Source organism: Ictidomys tridecemlineatus, chromosome 1, assembly GCF_052094955.1.
Source record: "Ictidomys tridecemlineatus isolate mIctTri1 chromosome 1, mIctTri1.hap1, whole genome shotgun sequence".
NCBI lineage: Eukaryota > Metazoa > Chordata > Mammalia > Rodentia > Sciuridae > Ictidomys > Ictidomys tridecemlineatus.
The window spans coordinates 38,935,794-38,942,300 of NC_135477.1; the positions used below are offsets into that span (position 1 = coordinate 38,935,794).

The 6,507-nt window shown below is 36.0% G+C and overlaps 1 non-coding gene across 1 annotated transcript; it reads left to right on the forward strand.

Annotated features, from left to right (window-relative positions):
* The first annotated feature begins 1,867 nt into the window (after window positions 1-1,867).
* On the forward strand, window positions 1,868-1,977 carry LOC120885996 (small nucleolar RNA SNORA3/SNORA45 family). The gene has a single exon (XR_005728780.1). It is a non-coding gene; the product is annotated as a small nucleolar RNA SNORA3/SNORA45 family (small nucleolar RNA).
* Window positions 1,978-6,507: the final 4,530 nt, after the last annotated feature.

Genomic DNA, 6,507 nt, shown 5'->3' on the forward strand with positions numbered 1-6,507 from the left:
ATCCACAAATTTAGGGGTGCAAGAAACATCCGTTTCTCTATAACCTACAAACCAAATTAAGTCTGTGTGCTCTCCAGGGTGGCGTAAACTTCCACCTCAAAACCTCAAGGTAGAAATGGCAGATCAAGCACATGTATCCAATGTGCCCTCTCTGGCAAGCCCACTAAACCACAGCAAAGAGATTTTGTTCAAAAGAATAAACCAGAAAGGACAGGGAGAAGAGGAGGGAAGACAACTACTCTCTAATTCTGGAGGCTAGAAAGCAGATGGGTGAGTGGTAACTATCTTGGCAGTGCTAAACCACCCGTGGGGAGAGCCAGAAAACAATCCAAATAAGAATATGGAATCTTCAAAAGCCTTAGGAATTGGCAGCACGGGGTATCACCTCTGGAAGTGGGGTGCCAGGGTGGGAGTGGAAGAAACAGAGGACCATTTGAAAGATGTGTATCTGTCAGATCTGGAGCTGACTGAGCAACATTGTCAAGATGACACATTAAGGAGCCCAACTGCCTGGCTGCACGAGCCAGCTGGCCAGTTCCTGGCTAAGGAGTCTAGACAAGCTATTCCACCATTCTGCTTTAGTTCTTGCATCTGAAAAATGGGGCACTGACACTTTTATCCTCTTTGCAAGTTAATATATTTGTATACCCATGCCTGGTGCATAGTAAATTCTTACAGATAGATGGATGAATGGATAGATAGAAAGGTAGGTAGGTAGGTAGGTAGGTAGATGGATACCCTTCTTCCAATCACATGCCACTGGGAAATTACTTCTTCCTTGTTTCATCAGGTTTTAAATGTATCCCCCACCATCACCTGGGGAGATTAGAAGAGATTATCTGTGAACAGGGAGCACTATGCATAGATGAGGCAGAGAGCAGCACATGGAAAATAGGGATTAGGGAGAACTGCAAACTAATTACTGGCCACCCTCTTTCTCCAGAACCCTGGTCACCAGCCACCCTTTCCAGCAGAGGTTGAGAAATGACTTTTCTGGAGAACCCAACCAGTCCAAGAGCACAACACTAATATTATTAACACTGGAGGTTCCTGGTAAGTAATTCAAGCTGATCAATCTAGAATGAAGCTCTTGGTCTAGAAGCTGCATCCAGATATTCAGTGCTTGTGATCCTCTTTGCTAGTGAGCAAACAACCAAGGACTATCTGACACGGGGCAATCTCTTCTAACCTGGAACTCAGAACAAAACACAAAACAAATAGCAACTAGTTAAAAGGGGGAAGATATTGCATCCATCAAAGAAAAAAGGTGGCACAGAATTTAAAAAGAAGAGAGAGAAGAAGAAAATCTGAACATGAAAAGGAATTCTCGAAAATTGAAAACATGACAATAGGAAAATAACTTAATAAAAGTTTTGGAAGATCAGTTTTTAAATATTACAAAAAGTAGAGCAGAAAGTAAATAGATGTAAAATGTGAATTTTCACCCTAAGAAGAAAATTATTAGATTAAGTGGTCCAATTTCTGAATGATGTTATTTCCAGAAAAACATATGGAAGATTACTATCAGCAAAATGATTCAAGAAAATTCCCAAGAACTAAACAGTATGAGCTTCAGATTGAAAAGTCTCACCAAATACCCAGGGGATTTGGTAAAATTAAATAAATTCCTAGATTCAGCATACTATAATTTTAGAAAAGTGAGAATAAAGAGAATATTCTAAAAGTTACCGGAAAGAAATAGCAAGTCATATACAATGGGTCAGGAAGCAAATGAGTTTGGAATTCTTAGCAGCAAAACTAGATACTAGAAGCAATAGAATCATTTCCTTCAGATCCTGAAGAAAGATATTTTTCAATCCATAGTAGAATTCAAACTCAGAAAAACTTATTAAATACAAAGGTAGGACCTGAGACTAGAATCACATTCTGACTCAATATTTGTCCTGATGGGCTAGAGTTCTCAAAGAGAATTTGCTGGTATTGGCTTGCTGAATTTTACCCAAATCATAAATACACCCTACTTGGTGCCTTGAAAGTTAGGGGTGGATCTCTTTCTTGATGCTTATCTGGGAGTTGGTACTGGTCATCCTATGTTGTAAATGCTTTTTAAAAAAGAAAAGAAAAACATAAGGATAAACAAAAGGTGTTTTAGGATATATAAGTCCCAAATACATTACCTTTCTTGGTAAACTACTAGAGGTTGTTCTCTACCACCAAAGCCAACTAACCTTGTGATTCACGGGGTATTAATAGAGTACTCCTAAGAATTTTACCTTAATAGTGGGGAAATTAGCCAGAGGCTATATCCTAGTCTCTCTGCTCCTTGCTAACAAAGATAAAAAGCAAGAACCAAGAGTATTAACTTTTTCCAAGTAATTTAATTGGATCCAGAAACAAATTTTAAGAAAATGTACAGCTACACAAAGAATGTCCAAGATTCCAGATAAAATTTACAATATCCACTGTTAAATCAAAAAATAACAGTTACACCAAAAAGCAAGAAAACATGGCTACAAATGAGGCAAAGAACAACTAAAAAACAAAAACTGAGGAATGACAGAGATGATAGAATTAGTAGCCAAAGATACTAGAATGAATATTGTAATCACACTTCATGTATTCAATACACCAAAGTAAAGCATGATCATATTAAGCAGGAATATAGAATTACAAAAAAGTCAAAACTTCTATATATAAACAGTAAAGTGACTGAGTTTTAAGACCTCTAAATGGGCTTAACATCAGATCAGCTACTAGAAGAAGGAGAGGAGAATTAGTGACTTAAAGACATATCAATAGAAAATACTCAAAATTATATCTAAAGGGAAAAATATTGAAAAAATGAATAGAATACAGAGTTGTGTGATAATTTCACAAAAGCTAATAAATATGTGAATAATGATAATTTCTGAGGAAAAGAGACACAGAGGTAAACAAAATATATTTAAAGAAACAATAACCAAAAAGCATTCCAAATTGCTAAAAGTATAAACATACAGATCCACGAAGTTCCAAGAACTTTAAGTACAAGAAACATGAGTAAAACTACACTATATCCCATTAGTTCTAAAAGTCATTGATAAAAATAAAACTCTTGAAAACACCCAGAGAAATAAAGATAAATAATCAGAAACAAAAATAAGGGGACAATAGATTTCTAAGACATAAACAAAAAAATGGAGTGATAACGTCTTTTTTAGTACTGAAAGAAAAGCAAAACCAAAAATGTCAACCTAACATTCTATAGCCTGTGAAAATATCCTTCAAAAATGAAGACAAAATGAAAACACATTGGACGTTCAAAAGCTAAAAGAATCCATTATCGACAGAACTACGCTACAACAAATGTTAAAGAATATTTTTCAGGTGGAAGAAATATAATTCCAGATAGAAATCTGGATCTACACAAAGGATCAAAGAACTCTGGAAATGGTAATGATGTGTGGGAAACAACTTTAAAAGTTTGCTTTAAATCTCTCTAAAAGATTCCTGATTATTTTAAGTGAAAGGAGCAATGTGTGGGGGAGGTTTTAACATTTATAGAGGTGAAATGATAACAAAAGCCCTATGGCTGGGAGGGAAAAAATGGAAACACAGTGTAATAAGAGTCTTGAAGGCAGAACAGGATGGGTTGTATGTGTCTATAGTATATCTTAAAAGTTCACTGAAATAACACAGCACATAGATGACAGAACAGATAAAAAGGATATCATAAAATATTTTCAACTCATAAAATAGCAGGAAAAAAGAGGGGTATGACAAAGGCCAGATGATAAAAATTAAAAACAAACAGAAAATTGGTAAACTTGAACTCAACCATATTGCAGATCATATTAAATGCAAATAGCCTGATCACTTCAATGAAATGCAGAGGTGGATGAACTAAATTTTGAAAAACAAAGCCAAATGTATCATGCCTACAGGAAATGCACTGAAGAAGATATACCATGTAACACTACTCAAAAAGATTTCAGAACAAAGAAAATTCCCAAGGATGAAGAGGAGCATTTCACAATGAGGTTAGTTTGTCAAGAGGACATAATTTTCCTAAAGGTTTATCTACCTAATAATAGACTTTCATAATAAGTACAGCAATGATAGAACTGCAAGGAAAAAAAAAGAAAAGACTATTTTTTGTTAGAATACATTCTTCAAGAATTGATAGAACAAGTTTGCAGAAAATCAGTAAGAAAATAGTAAACTGAACAACACTATCAGCCAATTTAAACCTAATTGATAGTTATAGAATAGTATGTTATCTTTTCATCACTGTGACAAATACCTATAATACACAATTTAAAGGAGGAAAGGTTTATTGGGGCTCAAGGTTTCAGAAGTTTCAGTCAATGGTTACTTGGCCACATTGCTCTGAGCCTGTGGCAGCATAGTATATTACGGTGGGAATGGATAGCTTCCTCATAGTATCCAGGAAGCAGAAAGAAAGAGGTTTAAGTCCCTATATCTCATTCAAGGACATGCCCCCAGTAACATAACTTTCTCCTACTAGTTTCCACACCTTAAAGGCTCCATCACCTCTTAATAGCATCACAGGCTGACAGATAAACCTTTAACATATGGCGTCTGGGGACCATTCAAGAACTAAACTATGACAAATAATACATCCAAAAGTAGCAGGTGCAATATATTTACTGAGATATAATATGAGCAATAAAACAAGTTTTATATTTTTAGAGGATTTAACTCATATGTAATTTGTTATCTGATTATAATGCCATTAAATTAGCAATCAGTACCAGAAAAATATCTGAAAAATCATTAAGTATGTGGAAACCAAGTTAACATAATTCTAACTAACACATGGCTCAAAGAATAAGTCAAAAGGGAAAGTAGGATGCATTATGAACTGAACGAAAACACGATATACCAAAAATTGGAGAATATAACTAAAGCTACCGCATGAGGCAGTCATTGCTATCCTGAGTTTTATCTGAGAGAACTAAAGTCTACATCCATATAAACACTTGTAGAAACTATATGATTTTGTATACATAAAATTCTAAAAAAAAAATTTGAAGCTAATCTATGAAGACATCAAGTGGATCACTTGCTGCCTGAAGAGGGTGACAGCTGAATAGATCAGAAAGAAGAGTTACAAAGGGGTACAAGCAAGCTTCTGGGAAGAATCGATATGTTCATTGTTATGACTGTGGTGATAGTTTCAGGGTATACTTTGGCACATGGGTACTTATATAATTGTTTTTTTGTCCAACGTGCATGCCATCTTTTCCTGTTCACATCTAGGAAGCACATCTTCCTGTCCTTTATTGTTGATTACACCATTCCTTACTAATGTTATATTCCTGCCACAAGAGAAAAGTAGCAACATTGTTATTCACAAGGCTATGGTTTGGGGACCTGATTGTACTGAAGTGACTTGAATAATTTTGCCTCTCAAATTTATAAATACTGTTTATTTAACCCTGGTTACATCCCATGCACATCATCCATCATGCCATCTTTGAACACTAGCTTCCAAGTGCTTATTTTTGATTTTGGTTTTGATTGTTTTTGCAGTGTTAGCGACTAAACCCAGGGCCCCTTGCATGCCTGGCAAGTGCTCTATCACTAAGCTATATCCTTAGTCCTTGACGTCTCTTTTATAACTCATTCTTATGTTTCATTGATAGTGAATGCAATTCTTAACCAGAGTGTACAGGAAAATGTGTTAGATAATTCATTTTCTGATGATGTTAAATTTAGCATTTGGTATTTTATACTCTAAAAATAGAAAAACACATCTTCCAATGACCTCACTGCCTACCTTGAATGGAATTTCTATCAATATTGATGACACTCTTGAGATGGAACTAGAGTTTAATGGTAGAGCACTCACCTAGTATGTGTGAGGCCCTGGGTTAGATCCCTAGTACCATAAAAAGTTTTTTAAAATAAACTTTCCATGAACTACCTACAACAGGAAAGTAACACAAAAGGACATGGGTAGGGAGAAAAATGCCATCCCATTTGCACAAAGTTTTTGTCCTTCATTCTGCCTGACTTAAAACCAATCTTGGAGAATGCAATGTCACCATATGGGTCAAAATCAAGAAAAGACAATTATTGGAGGACTTATTGCATTGCAGAACAATCATTTTAGAAGTATTCAGGGAATATAAGTGCAGGCAATCAAGGGGCTATCAGATATTTGTCATACTACCTGCAACAGAAATACAGCAACCATCCAATAGCCAGTGATGAGGGCATACACAGTACAAAGTAACTTTGCCATCACTCCAGCTGCCTTTGGATGTGGCAGAACAGAGGCAGTTGGAATATGCATGACACAACCCTAAATTCATCATGTCTCTTGTATGAGTCACACCATTCTAGTGACACAATTCCATACAATTCCCTAAAACAAGGACCATAGTATAACCACTTGCCAGATCACTCCCTCGGAGGTTGAGTCTAGCTAGTAGGTCCAGGGTGACTCCTATATGTACAAGATGGTCTTGCACCCCCATTGAGGCAAAATGGTATTCTAGGTATCTGGTCAGCCCCACATGCTTGACAGGGGTTGGCTAA